The 15000-nt window shown below is 44.1% G+C and overlaps 1 pseudogene across 1 annotated transcript in view; it reads left to right on the top strand.

The window, feature by feature from the left end:
- LOC311108486 (delta-like protein 4) overlaps positions 1–12226 on the top strand; it is a 19425-nt pseudogene extending 7199 nt beyond the window's left edge. The window contains exons 5-6 of the transcript XR_014615889.1: positions 11182–11293; positions 11901–12226. The product of XR_014615889.1 is annotated as a delta-like protein 4 (transcript). The remainder of the gene's footprint in view (positions 1–11181; positions 11294–11900) is intronic.
- The last annotated feature ends 2774 nt before the right edge of the window (positions 12227–15000 follow it).

Here is a 15000-nt window from a genome sequence, read left to right on the forward strand (position 1 = left end):
TCACACACTGAAACATAGTGAGAAATGGAATCGGCAACGTGTTGATTGATTTAATTACTTACGCATCTAATTAATTAGGTTGTTAGATGTTTAAATTCTTTACCTACCTTTATTTTGGCAAAAATAACAGGCATTTCCGGGGACAACTGTCAATCATAGAGATAAATAGTCTCCTGAGTGGCGCAGTGGTCTAAGGCACTGCATCGCAGTGTTAGCTGTGCCACTAGAGATCCTGGTTCGAATCCAGCCTCTTGTCGTAGCCGGCCGCGACCGGGAGACCTATGGGGCGGCGTCGTCCAGGGTAGGGGAGGGAATGGCCGGCAGGGATGTAGCTCAGTTGGTAGAGCATGGCGTTTGCAACGCCAGGGATGTGGGTTCGATTCCCACGGGGGGCCAGTATGAAAAATATAATGTATGCATTTCACTAACTGTAAGTCGCTCTGGATAAGAGCGTCTGCTAAATGACTAAAATGTAATAAATAGAGGACTCTATATGGATATAACTTGTTTTAGTATAAACGTTGCCATTGAGTGCTGCCACCATTTAAAAGTAGCCAACTTGTTGGGAGTGATCAGCCAATGATCAGAGAGCATTGTCTTCTTCAAATTTCAAACTTCAAACTTCCGTCTCGCTTCCGCATTGTCTCCGTGCTGCTGTGCTGTTTGTTGCTACTTGGCTACCTGCCAAACTATTCACGTTTTACTTTTAATAAACGTTTAATCAATCTCTGTGTTCAACAAATTTACCAACTTTTTAGTTTTGTCCTCACTCATCTTTTTTCGTTAAACTTTTTCACCCCGGACGTTTATCCCGAGACAGAAGAGTCATTTTCCTGTGCGTTTTAGCTGCCAACTTTACGTTATTTTTCTTTTTTCCATCGCAACTTTTTTCCCTTATTCAACTTTTTCACTCCGGACGCTTTATCTGGACATGGTTCATCAACATCTTCAACAGCCGAAGCTAAGTAGTAACATTAACATGATGTCTTCTAATTGCAGTCGCTGTACTCATAATATACAGGAGAACGATCGCCTTACGGCGAGAATAGCTGTGCTACAAGCCCAGCTTCAGACACAATCGTTAGGCAAGGGTAATATCAGTGTAGGAAAGGAAGAAACAGCATCTGTGCCACCAGTAAGTACAGACAGTAACGTTAGTATAAATCCCCCCGCACAGTCCCCGCAGCCGGACAACTTTCTCATGGCTTCTGGAGGGAAATACTGTTGGAATGCTCAACCGGTGTCGCTCATTCAGCCGACAGAAACCTTCAACCGGTTTTCCCCATTATGTAGCGAGTCGGAGTCTGAGTCTGAGTCTTCTCTAGTCTCTACTCCTCCCGTTACGGGGTCTGAGACTCCGAAGGCTCCCACCATTAGCTCTGACAAATTGAAAACCCTAGTCATTGGCGACTCCATTACCCGCAGTATTAGACTTAAAACGAATCACCCAGCGATCATACACTGTTTACCAGGGGGCAGGGCTACCGACGTTAAGGCTAATCTAAAGATGGTGCTGGCTAAAGCTAAAACTGGCGAGTGTAGAGAGTATAGAGATATTGTTATCCACGTCGGCACCAACGATGTTAGGATGAAACAGTCAGAGGTCACCAAGTGCAACATAGCTTCAGCGTGTAAATCAGCTAGAAAGATGTGTCGGCATCGAGAAATTGTCTCTGGCCCCCTCCCAGTTAGGGGAAGTGACGAGCTCTACAGCAGAGTCTCAGCACTTAATCGCTGGTTGAAAACTGTTTTCTGCCCCTCCCAAAAGATAACATTTGTGGATAATTGGCCCTCTTTCTGGGACTCACCCACAAACAGGACCAAGCCTGACCTGCTGAGGAGTGACGGACTCCATCCTAGCTGGAGGGGTGCTCTCCTCTTATCTACCAACATAGATAGGGCTCTAACTCCTCTAGCCCCACAGTGAAATAGGGTGCAGGCCAGGCAGCAGGCTGTTAGCCAACCTGCCAGCTTAGTGGAGTCTGCCAATAGCACAGTCAGTGTAGTCAGCTCAGCCATACCCATTGAGACTGTGTCTGTGCCTCGACCTAGGTTGGGCAAAACTAAACATGGCGGTGTTCACCCTAGCAATCTTATTAGGATAAAGACCTCCTCCATTCCTGCCATTATTGAAAGAGATCGTGATACCTCACATCTCAAAATAGGGTTACTTAATGTTAGATCCCTCACTTCAAAGGCAGTCATAGTCAATGAACTAATCACTGATCATAATCTTGATGTGATTGGCCTGACTGAAACATGGCTTAAGCCTGATGAATTTGCTGTGTTAAATGAGGCCTCACCTCCTGGTTACACTAGTGACCATATTCCCCGTGCATCCCGCAAAGGCGGAGGTGTTGCTAACATTTACGATAGCAAATTTCAATTTACAAAAAAAAAAATGGCGTTTTCATTTTTTGAGCTTCTAGTCATGAAATCTATGCAGCCTACTCAATCACTTTTTATAGCTACTGTTTACAGGCCTCCTGGGCCATATACAGCGTTCCTCTCTGAGTTTCCTGAATTCCTATCAGACCTTGTAGTCATAGTAGATCATATTCTAATTTTTGGTGATTTTAATATTCACATGGAGAAGTCCACAGACCCACTCCAAAAGTCTTTCGGAGCCATTATCGACTCAGTGGGTTTTGTCCAACATGTCTCTGGACCTACTCACTGCCACAGTCATACTCTGGACCTAGTTTTGTCCCATGGAATAAATGTTGTAGATCTTAATGTTTTTCCACAAAATCCTGGACTATCGGACCACCATTTTATTACGTTTGCAATCGCAACAAATAATCTGCTCAGACCCCAACCAAGGAGCATCAAAAGTCGTGCTATAAATTCTCAGACAACACAAAAATTCATTGATGCCCTTCCAGACTCCTTCTGCCTACCCAAGGACGTCAGAGGACAAAAATCAGTTAACCACTTAACTGAGGAACTCAATTTAACCTTGCGCAATACCCTAGATGCAGTTGCACCCCTAAAAACGAAAAACATTTGTCATAAGAAACTAGCTCCCTGGTATACAGAAAATACCCGAGCTTTGAAGCAAGCTTCCAGGAAATTGGAACGGAAATGGCGCCACACCAAACTGGAAGTCTTCCGACTAGCTTGGAAAGACAGTACCGTGCAGTACCGAAGAGCCCTCACTGCTGCTCGATCATCCTACTTTTCCAACTTAATCGAGGAAAATAAGAACAATCCAAAATTTCTTTTTGATACTGTTGCAAAGCTAACTAAAAAGCAGCATTCCCCAAGAGAGGATGGCTTTCACTTCAGCAGTGATAAATTCATGAACTTCTTTGAGGAAAAGATCATGACCATTAGAAAGCAAATTACGGACTCCTCTTTGAATCTGCGTATTCCTCCAGGGCTTAGCTGTCCTGGATCTGCACAGCTCTGCGAGGGCCTGGGATCGGGAGAGACACTTAAGTGTTTTAGTACTATATCTCTTGACACAATGATGAAAATAATCATGGCCTCTAAACCTTCAAGCTGCATACTGGATCCTATTCCTACTAAACTGCTGAAGGAGCTGCTTCCTGTGCTTGGCCCTCCTATGTTGAACATAATAAACAGCTCTCTATCCACCGGATGTGTACCAAACTCACTAAAAGTGGCAGTGATAAAGCCTCTCTTGAAAAAGCCAAACCTTGACCCGGAAAATATAAAAAACTATCGGCCTATATCGAATCTTCCATTCCTCTCAAAATTTTTTGAAAAAGCTGTTGCGCAGCAACTCACTGCCTTTCTGAAGACAAACAATGTATACGAAATGCTTCAGTCTGGTTTTAGACCCCATCATAGCACTGAGACTGCACTTGTGAAGGTGGTAAATGACCTTTTAATGGCGTCAGACCGAGGCTCTGCATCTGTCCTCGTGCTACTAGACCTTAGTGCTGCCTTTGTCACCATCGATCACCACATTCTTTTGGAGAGACTGGAAACCCAAATTGGTCTACACGGACAAGTTCTGGCCTGGTTTAGATCCTACCTGTCGGAAAGATATCAGTTTGTCTCTGTGAATGGTCTGTCCTCCGACAAATCAACTGTACATTTCGGTGTTCCTCAAGGTTCCGTTTTAGGACCACTATTGTTTTCACTATATATTTTACCTCTTGGGGATGTTATTCGAAAACATAATGTTAACTTTCACTGCTATGCGGATGACACACAGCTGTACATTTCAATGAAGCATGGTGAAGCCCCAAAATTGCCCTCGCTAGAAGCCTGTGTTTCAGACATAAGGAAGTGGATGGTTGAAAACTTTTTACTTTTAAACTCGGACAAAACAGAGATGCTTGTTCTAGGTCCCAAGAAACAAAGAGATCTTCTGTTAAATCTGACAATTCATCTTGATGGTTGTAAAGTCGTCTCAAATAAAACTGTGAAGGACCTAGGCGTTACTCTTGACCCTGATCTCTCTTTTGACGAACATATCAAGACTGTTTCAAGGACAGCTTTTTTCCATCTACGTAACATTGCAAAAATCAGAAATTTTCTGTCCAAAAATGATGCAGAAAAATTAATCCATGCATTTGTTACTTCTAGGTTAGACTACTGCAATGCTCTATTTTCCGGCTACCCGGATAAAGCACTAAATAAACTTCAGTTAGTGCTAAATACGGCTGCTAGAATCCTGACTAGAACCAATAAATTTGATCATATTACTCCAGTGCTAGCTTCCCTACACTGGCTTCCTGTTAAGGCAAGGGCTGATTTCAAGGTTTTACTGTTAACCTATAAAGCGTTACATGGGCTTGCTCCTACCTATCTTTCCGAGTTGGTCCTGCCGTACATACCAATACGTACGCTACGGTCACAAGACGCAGGCCTACTAATTGTCCCTAGAATTTCTAAGCAAACAGCGGGAGGCAGGGCTTTCTCCTATAGATCTCCATTTTTATGGAACAGTCTGCCTACCCATGTGAGAGACGCAGACTCGGTCTCAACCTTTAAGTCTTTACTGAAGACTTATCTCTTCAGTAGGTCATATGATTGAGTGTAGTCTGGCCCAGGAGTGTGAAGGTGAACGGAAAGGCTGGAGCAACGAACAGCCCTTGCTGTCTCTGCCAGGCCGGTTCCCCTCTCCACTGGGGTTCTCTGCCTCTAACCCTGTTGCAGGGGCTGAGTCACTGGCTTGCTGGTGCTCTTTCATGCCGTCCCTGGGAGGGGTGCGTCACTTGAGTGGGTTGAGTTACTGACGTGATCTTCCTGTCTGGGTTGGCGCCCCCCCCTTGGTTTGTGCTGTGGTGGAGACCTCTGTGGGCTATACTCGGCCTTGTCTCAGGATTATAAGTTGGTGGTTGGGGATATCCCTCTAGTGGTGCGGGGGCTGTGCTTTGGCGGAGTGGGTGGGGTTATATCCTTCCTGTTTGGCCCTGTCCGGGGGTTTCTTCGGATGGGGCCACAGTGTCTCCGGACCGCTCCTGTCTCAGCCTCCAGTATTTATGCTGCAGTAGTTTATGTGTCGGGGGGCTGGGGTTAGTTGGTTATACCTGGAGTACTTCTCCTGTCTTATCCAGTGTCCTGTGTGAATTTAAGTATGCTCTCTCTAATTCTCTCGTTCTCTCTTTCTCTCTGAGAACCTGAGCCCTAGGACCATACGTCAGGACTACCGGGCATGATGACACCTTGCTGTCCCCAGTCCGCCTGGCCTTGCTGCTATTCCAGTTTCAACTGTTCTGCCTGCGGCTACGAAACCCCTACCTGTCCCAGACCTGCTGTTTTCAACTCTTAATGATCGGCTATGAAAAGCCAACTGAGAGACCTGAGCCCTAGGACCATACGTCGGGACTACCGGCCGTGGTGACTCCTTGCTGTCCCCAGTCCGCCTGGCCTTGCTGCTATTCCAGTTTCAACTGTTCTGCCTGCGGTTATGGAACCCCTACCTGTCCCAGACCTGCTGTTTTCAACTCTTAATGATCGGCTATGAAAAGCCAACTGAGATTTATTCCTGATTATTATTTGACCATGCTTGTCACTTATGAACATTTTTGAACATCTTGGCATGGTTCTGTTATAATCTCCACCCGGCACAGCCAGAAGAGGACTGGCCACCCCTCATAGCCTGGTTCCTCTCTAGGTTTCTTCCTAGGTTTTCGCCTTTCTAGGGAGTTTTTCCTAGCCACCGTGCTTCTACACCTGCATTACTAGCTGTTTGGGGTTTTAGGCTGGGTTTCTGTACAGCACTTCGAGATATTAGCTGATGTAAGAAGGGCTATATAAAATAAAATTGATTGAAATTGGGTTGCCTATGGTTTGTAAACCAGGTCATATCCCAGAGCCAAGACCAAGATTTATACCAGGACATTGGTCCCAAGACCCTGACCCAGACCCAGTGAGTTGAGACCATGACAAATTAAAGACCAAATGTATGTGGTTTCAAGACCAAGACCACTGATCCAGAGTCCATTGTCCCTTGCTTCAATTGTAAGAAACTAAAGTAGAGTAAACTTGAGTAGAGTAGAGTAGGGTAGAGTAGAGTAGAGTAGGGTAGAGTAGGGTAGAGTAGAGTAGGGTACAGTAGAGTAGAGTAGAGTAGAGTAGGGTACAGTAGAGTAGAGTACAGTAGAGTAGGGTATAGTAGAGTAGGGTAGAGTAGAGTAGGGTATAGTAGAGTAGGGTATAGTAGAGTAGAGTAGAGTAGGGTATAGTAGAGTAGAGTAGGGTACAGTAGAGTAGGGTATAGTAGAGTAGAGCAGAGTAGGGTACAGTAGAGTAGGGTATAGTAGAGTAGGGTATAGTAGAGTAGGGTAGAGTAGAGTAGGGTATAGTAGAGTAGGGCAGAGTAGAGTAGGGCAGAGTAGAGTACAGTAGAGTAGGGTACAGTAGAGTAGGGTACAGTAGAGTAGGGTATAGTAGAGTAGGGTATAGTAGAGTAGGGTACAGTAGAGTAGGGTACAGTAGAGTAGGGTATAGTAGAGTAGGGTATAGTAGAGTAGGGTAGAGTAGAGTAGGGTATAGTAGAGTAGGGCAGAGTAGAGTAGGGCAGAGTAGAGTAGGGCAGAGTAGGGTACAGTAGAGTAGGGTACAGTAGAGTAGGGTATAGTAGAGTAGGGTATAGTAGAGTAGGGTAGAGTAGAGTAGGGTATAGTAGAGTAGAGTAGAGTAGAGTAGGGTACAGTAGAGTAGGGTATAGTAGAGTAGGGCAGAGTAGAGTAGGGCAGAGTAGAGTAGGGCAGAGCAGAGTAGAGTAGGGTACAGTAGAGTAGGGTATAGTAGAGTAGGGTATAGTAGAGTAGGGTATAGTAGAGTAGAGCAGAGTAGGGTACAGTAGAGTAGGGTATAGTAGAGTAGGGTATAGTAGAGTAGGGTATAGTAGAGTAGAGCAGAGTAGGGTACAGTAGAGTAGGGTACAGTAGAGTAGGGTACAGTAGAGTAGGGTATAGTAGAGTAGAGCAGAGTAGGGTACAGTAGAGTAGGGTATAGTAGAGTAGGGTATAGTAGAGTAGGGTATAGTAGAGTAGGGTATAGTAGAGTAGGGTATAGTAGAGTAGGGTACAGTAGAGTAGGGTACAGTAGAGTAGGGTATAGTAGAGTAGGGTATAGTAGAGTAGGGTATAGTAGAGTAGAGTAGAGTAGGGTACAGTAGAGTAGGGTACAGTAGAGTAGGGTACAGTAGAGTAGGGTATAGTAGAGTAGGGTACAGTAGAGTAGAGTAGGGTAGGGTACAGTAGAGTAGGGTATAGTAGAGTAGGGTACAGTAGAGTAGGGTACAGTAGAGTAGGGTATAGTAGAGTAGGGTACAGTAGAGTAGGGTATAGTAGAGTAGGGTATAGTAGAGTAGGGTAGAGTAGAGTAGGGTATAGTAGAGTAGAGTAGGGTATAGTAGAGTAGGGTAGGGTATAGTAGAGTAGGGTACAGTAGAGTAGGGTATAGTAGAGTAGGGTACAGTAGAGTAGGGTATAGTAGAGTAGGGTACAGTAGAGTAGGGTACAGTAGAGTAGGGTATAGTAGAGTAGGGTACAGTAGAGTAGGGTATAGTAGAGTAGGGTACAGTAGAGTAGGGTACAGTAGAGTAGGGTATAGTAGAGTAGGGTATAGTAGAGTAGAGTAGAGTAGAGTAGAGTAGGGTACAGTAGAGTAGGGTATAGTAGAGTAGGGTATAGTAGAGTAGGGTAGAGTAGAGTAGGGTATAGTAGAGTAGAGTAGGGTATAGTAGAGTAGGGTAGGGTATAGTAGAGTAGGGTATAGTAGAGTAGGGTACAGTAGAGTAGGGTACAGTAGAGTAGGGTACAGTAGAGTAGGGTATAGTAGAGTAGGGTACAGTAGAGTAGGGTATAGTAGAGTAGGGTATAGTAGAGTAGGGTACAGTAGAGTAGGGTATAGTAGAGTAGGGTACAGTAGAGTAGGGTATAGTAGAGTAGGGTATAGTAGAGTAGGGTAGAGTAGGGTACAGTAGAGTAGAGTAGGGTATAGTAGAGTAGGGTACAGTAGAGCACATTATAGACGTCTATGTTTTGGCCAAATAGATGTCAATGTTTGGGCTCTTGGAGGGTTGGAGCCCCCCTGCTGGCTATGCATCTCAATACTCTACACTTTTTCCTGAAGTGTGCACTTGTCCACTACCCACATGGTGGTCCTCTGTAACTCAGGTGGTAGAGCACAGTGCATGCAACTTTAAAATGGAGATAGCCTCAATGGCACAGTTTCAAAGATGAGATCTCTATATATCACTATGGTGTCAATTGTTTCGGTTGTGACCATTTCGGTTTGGACAATTTTGACTTACTTTGGACTTTACAAAATTCCCCATACAGTGAGGAGAACAAGTATTTGATACACTGCCGATTTAGCAGGTTTTCCTACTTACAAAGCATGTAGAGGTCTGTAATTTTTATCATAGGTACACTTCAACTGTGAGAGACGGAATCTAAAACAAAAATCCAGAAAATCACATTGTATGATTTTTAAGTAATTAATTTGCATTTTATTGCATGACATAAGTATTTGATACATCAGAAAAGCAGAACTTAATATTTGGTACAGAAACCTTTGTTTGCAATTACAGAGATCATACGTTTCCTGTAGGACTTGACCAGGTTTGCACACACTGCAGCAGGGATTTTGGCCCACTCCTCCATACACTACGCCGTCATGGATTAAAATCCTGCAGCACACGCAAGGTCCCCCTGCTCAAGCCAGCGCATGTCCAGGCCCGTCTGAAGTTTGCCAATGACCATATGGATGATCCAGAGGAGGAATGGGAGAAGGTCATGTGGTCTGATAAGACAAAAATAGAGCTTTTTGGTCTAAACTCCACTCGCCGTGTTTGGAGGAAGAAGAAGGATGAGTACAACCCCAAGAACACCATCCCAACCGTGAAGCATGGAGGTGGAAACATCATTCTTTGGGGATGCTTTTCTGCAAAGGGGACAGGACGACTGCACCGCATTGAGGGGAGGATGGATGAGGCCATGTATCGCGAAATCTTGGCCAACAACCTCCTTCCCTCAGTAAGAGCATTGGAGATGGGTCGTGGCTGGGCCTTCCAGCATGACAACGACCCAAAACACACAGCCAGGGCAACTAAGGAGTGGCTCCGTAAGAAGCATCTCAAGGTCCTGGAGTGGCCTAGCCAGTCTCCAGACCTGAACCCAATAGAAAATCTTTGGAGGGAGCTGAAAGTCCATATTGCCCAGCGACAGCCCCGAAACCTGAAGGATCTGGAGAAGGTCTGTATGGAGGAGTGGGCCAAAATCCCTGCTGCAGTGTGTGCAAACCTGGTCAAGTCCTACAGGAAACGTATGATCTCTGTAATTGCAAACAAAGGTTTCTGTACCAAATATTAAGTTCTGCTTTTCTGATGTATCAAATACTTATGTCATGCAATAAAATGCAAATTAATTACTTAAAAATCATACAATGTGATTTTCTGGATTTTTGTTTTAGATTCCGTCTCTCACAGTTGAAGTGTACCTATGATAAAAATTACAGACCTCTACATGCTTTGTAAGTAGGAAAACCTGCTAAATCGGCAGTGTATCAAATACTTGTTCTCCCCACTGTAGATAATATTTGGCTGGCTATCTTTCATTTGGACATATGTACATCCCAGCAAACATATATTTTAGTCCCAAAACTGTACTTTACATATTTCTTGATATATTACATGTTCGGTGTGACGCTTCTTAAAAATATATGAAGACTTATCAACTTGCTCACTCATTTTCTCCAAAAATGTTTGCAGACAGACTACTCCCCTTGTGGCCACAGTGGAGAGGATTGTGGTCACATCACCTGGTGATATTTGTAGGGGTTGTGGCTTAAGGCATAGTCTTTTAAATTGTGTGTTTCGGTAGTGACATCAAAAAGTGGGCCAGCATTTTTCAGAGAAAGATGTTTAAAAAAAAACAAAAAAAACGACTAATTAGATCAGTATCTTTCAACGTAATAATAGAATAACTCAAGATGTTCTATTGAAAAAAAAAAAATACAAAATACAAAAATCACGAGTTGCTTTATTTTCCAAACATGAAGTTTAGGAGTCAAGAGTTTGGGACCTGCCACCTCTCAATAGAAATCGTTGTGTAAACAATTACTGTACTATATTAATTTAACAATATGTTTGTTCCTGTCTGGGATTGAATTAGAACAGATGATGACGTTTACATTTTAGTCATTTAGCAGACGCTCTTATCCAGAGCGACTTACCGTTAGTGAATACATATTTTTTTATACTGGCCCCCCCGTGGGAATCGAACCCACAACCCTGGCGTTGCAAACGCCATGCTCTATCAACTGAGCTACATCCCTGTCGGCCATTCCCTCCCCTACCCTGGACGAATTGTGCGCCGCCCATGAGTCTCCCGGTCGCGGCCGGCTGCGACAGAGCCTGGATTCGAACCAGGATCTCTAGTGGCACAGTTAGCACTGTGAAGCAGTGCCTTAGACCACTGCGCCACTCAGGAGACGTAAATATTTGTCCTAAATTTGGAGACAATTTTTTTTTATATATATATATATTTTAGAGTGTGATAGCAATTTACACCACTTCTGTAGAATCACCCATAGATATGTTTTCCCTCCCTATACCTCTGTCTCCAGGGAACATTAATTTCCACCCCCACATCAGTAGGCTACTCGATACATAGCCTAGTTTGACCATATGCTTCTACTTTGCGTCGTTAAGGTGGACTGACCGAGTGTGTGTTGATTTGTGTGTTGCAGTGAAAAGGCGGCGTGTAGGATATCAACGATATGTTCCCCTCGAGACTCTCAGATCTACCAGTCTGTCTTTGTTATAGGAGAGGAGCGGAGGACGTGCGTCACAGCAACAGAGGTAACGATAAAGAAATGAGAAAGAAAAAAAAACTTTTTCCATCAGTACTTATTTGCGGTTTCCCTCGACAGCGTTTCATGTCACACTTTATGGTCAATGACAAACGCTGTACATTTATGCTTTGGTGATGTCTCTGTTTTTATAGATACACATTGTGGAAGTACTGCATATTCTATTACTTAAACATAAGCCAGGGAAATATCCTGTAGGCCTGTATGACGTAATCATATATTCCAAGTCAATATGGTGGAGTAATCTTATATGGCAATGCTCTAAAAGTGTATCAAATCACTATACTTCATTCGGACAATTTGATGGCCTGGAAAGGGGATAAAGTGTACCCATTTACCCCACAGAGTTGGATCCCCTGGACTGCTCTCTCTGCATATGCTTTAGATATGTTTAAAGCTTTAGCAGTACATATACTTGAACTTGGAACACAAGCCTATGCATATGGTTTTGATACGTTTAAAGCTTTACTTTGTCTCACAAGCCCTATGTTTTAGCACTGAGTGGAATTGAGAGCGGATGAGCCAAAGCAAATTGTGCAGTGTTTCCCCAGTACCCACTGCATATCTTCAATCATTTTTCCTCTCTTCCTCCCCAGGTATAAGCTGTGAGGGGCATGAAGAAGCGAGGGCGCTATAGATGAGGAGGAGGACAAACACAATCGAGGCGGATATTATTTTCTGGATTGTTTACAAAAACCTGAGAAGAGACTGTTTCTGATGTCACTGATGATGTCACTGCTGCTCTGGAACACTTGAGAAATGGAGAGAGCGAGAGAGACGATAAGAGACAGAGAGAGAGAGACAGAGACAGAGACAGAGACAGAGACAGAGACAGAGAGAGAGAGAGAGAGACAGAGAGAGAGAGAGAGAGAGAGAGAGAGAGAGAGAGAGAGAGAGAGAGAGAGAGAGAGAGAGAGAGAGAGAGAGAGAGAGAGAGAGAGAGAGAGAGAGAGAGAGAGAGAGAGAGAGATGAGAGAGAGAGAGAGAGAGAGAGAGAGAGAGAGAGAGAGAGAGAGAGAGAGAGAGAGAGAGAGAGAGAGAGAGAGAGAGAGAGAGACAGACAGACAGACAGACAGACAGACAGACAGACAGACAGACAGACAGACAGACAGACAGACAGACAGACAGACAGACAGACAGACAGACAGACAGACAGACAGACAGACAGACAGACAGACAGACAGACAGACAGACAGACAGACAGACAGACAGACAGACAGACAGACAGACAGACAGACAGACAGACAGACAGACAGACAGACAGACAGACAGACAGACAGACAGACAGACAGACAGACAGACAGAGAGAGAGAGAGAGAGAGAGAGAGAGAGAGAGAGAGAGAGAGAGAGAGAGAGAGAGAGAGAGAACTTCTCTATGAACTAATGAACACCAGCCTGAGAACTTTACACAACTTTAACATCGACCGAGTGTTTGTATACAAAACGTGTACAGTAAGTCATGGACCTTTTGACTTCTGGGAATGGTTAAATGAACGGTTAAATTAACTGTTAAATGGTTAAAAGACTGAGTGACTGAACTGCACATAGAGTGTCAGCAAGCAAAACAACGAACTTGAACTGAACTCATCTGTCCTTGGCAGCAATGGAAGAGAGAGTAGGTGAAACAGGACAAATGGCCAGAGCTTGTAGTTGACCCCTGACCTCTCAGTTGACCCCTGCCCGACCTAATCATGGTGACTTCGACAGCCAACTAATCAAAATGGAGGTGCCTGAGATTCGACTGATCTTTAACCCCTTAGCCAGCATCATTCACCAGCTATGGAAGACCCAAGGTCCAGGGTGGAGCCAACTCGCCCGCAAACAATCCACCAACCGCAAACAATCGACTGACTAGTCGTCGAAAACCACCGACTAACCACAACAAAACACTGAGAACGATGAATGTCTGACTGAACAAGCAAACTAACATCTCAGCTCTCAATCACTCCAAACAAAACACCTGGTCGGACTTTTCCAGACTTTTTCATTCCATGCAAATGGTGAAAAGATTGTATGCAGCCCAAAATCACTAGAAGCCTTAAAAAAAAAAAGTGTGCGTTTGAATGCTAAAACATAAACACTTGTCTGTTCATGGAGCATTTGACCTACAAAAAGAAAAACACAGGTGGAAAATACACTTTTTTCATCAACAGGAATTTGGAGGAGGTTGCATCCCAAATAGCCCCTTAATCCCTATATAGTGCACTACTTTTGACCAAAGCCCTATGGGCCTGTAGTAGTCACAATAAATAGGTATAGAAATTTGGGATGCAGATGGATAAACGACAGGAGCGCAATAATCAGTTCTGTAGTCCAAGAGAAGAGGAAGGCCAGTTTATATTTAACAACAACAAAAAGCTTACGTCCCAGATGTCACTCTGTTCCCTATATAGTGCACTACTTTTGACCAGAGCCCTATGAGCTCTGGTCAAAAGTAGTGCACTATGTAGGGAATAGGGTGTAATTTGGGAGGCAACCAAACAGCCCTGAGATAAGGATGAATGGAAGAGATTGTCATACCACTGCCTGCCTATAATGACTTTGTGAAATTACAGAACCAATAATGTCTTCTTTTTTTTTTTTACGATTATTTCCAGAGTTTAATTTAAATATTGATTAATGACACAACTGCTCTTTATATGTTTTATAATATTATTTTGTATATAATGGATATTTATAAGGACAAAACTTCTGAAGAATAAAACACATTTTTCCTTTCAATAAAACTGTTGTTCATTTTGATGCCAGTGAATGAAAAGTAAGATTATTTTGTTGGTGTTTTTAATAATGAAGAACTATAACTGATGCTTTGTGTTTTTTCCTCCAAATGATTATACATTTTAAAGGGAGTGCTAGAACCACAGAGATCCTATTAAATTACATATTACATTACAGCTCTAATATGTAATTCTATGGATAAAACGATGAAAACTGTTAGATAATGTAAGTTTGGTGTATGGTCAAGTCTATCTTATTTGAAACACCCAACGTGACAACAACAAAGAACTTTCAAGTAATTCCTGGAATACCCCCCCCCCCCCCCCCCCCCCCCCCCCCCCCCCCCCACTATACAAAAACACCAACACACTCACACACACACCCCCCTCTTCTCTCTGGTCTTCGTAAATTGGCTTGAAATTCAAATCCGTTTCCAGGGTTACCACCACCCCCCTCGAGCTGGAAATGGTGAAACAAAAACAGGCGAGGGGCTAAGGAGACCCCCCCCCCACACACACTCCCTCCCTAACGGGGAGATCCCAGAGCCAAGCAGATGCCGCGGGGTGCAGGGTGAGACCCTGCTCTGCCATAAAAACAGTGGCATATGCCAAGCCTCTCACCCTGCGTACACTACGTAGCACACGCACACACACCGCACACACACACACACACACACACACACACACACACACACCGCACACACACACGCACACACACACACCGCACACACACACACACACACACACACACACACACACACCGCACACACACACACACACACACACACACCGCACACACACACACACACACACACACACACACACACACACACACACACACACACACATAGCTGACTAGACCACAAAGCCCATTAAACACACACACACTTTCAGGCAGCCATAGGCCACCGACTCCACTTCAGGGTTAAAGGGCAACCTTTCCTCATGGTGTATACCACGATCACACACACACACACAC

This window comes from Coregonus lavaretus (assembly GCF_964263955.1).
Source record: "Coregonus lavaretus genome assembly, chromosome: 33".
In the NCBI taxonomy this organism is placed as follows: Eukaryota; Metazoa; Chordata; class Actinopteri; order Salmoniformes; family Salmonidae; genus Coregonus; species Coregonus lavaretus.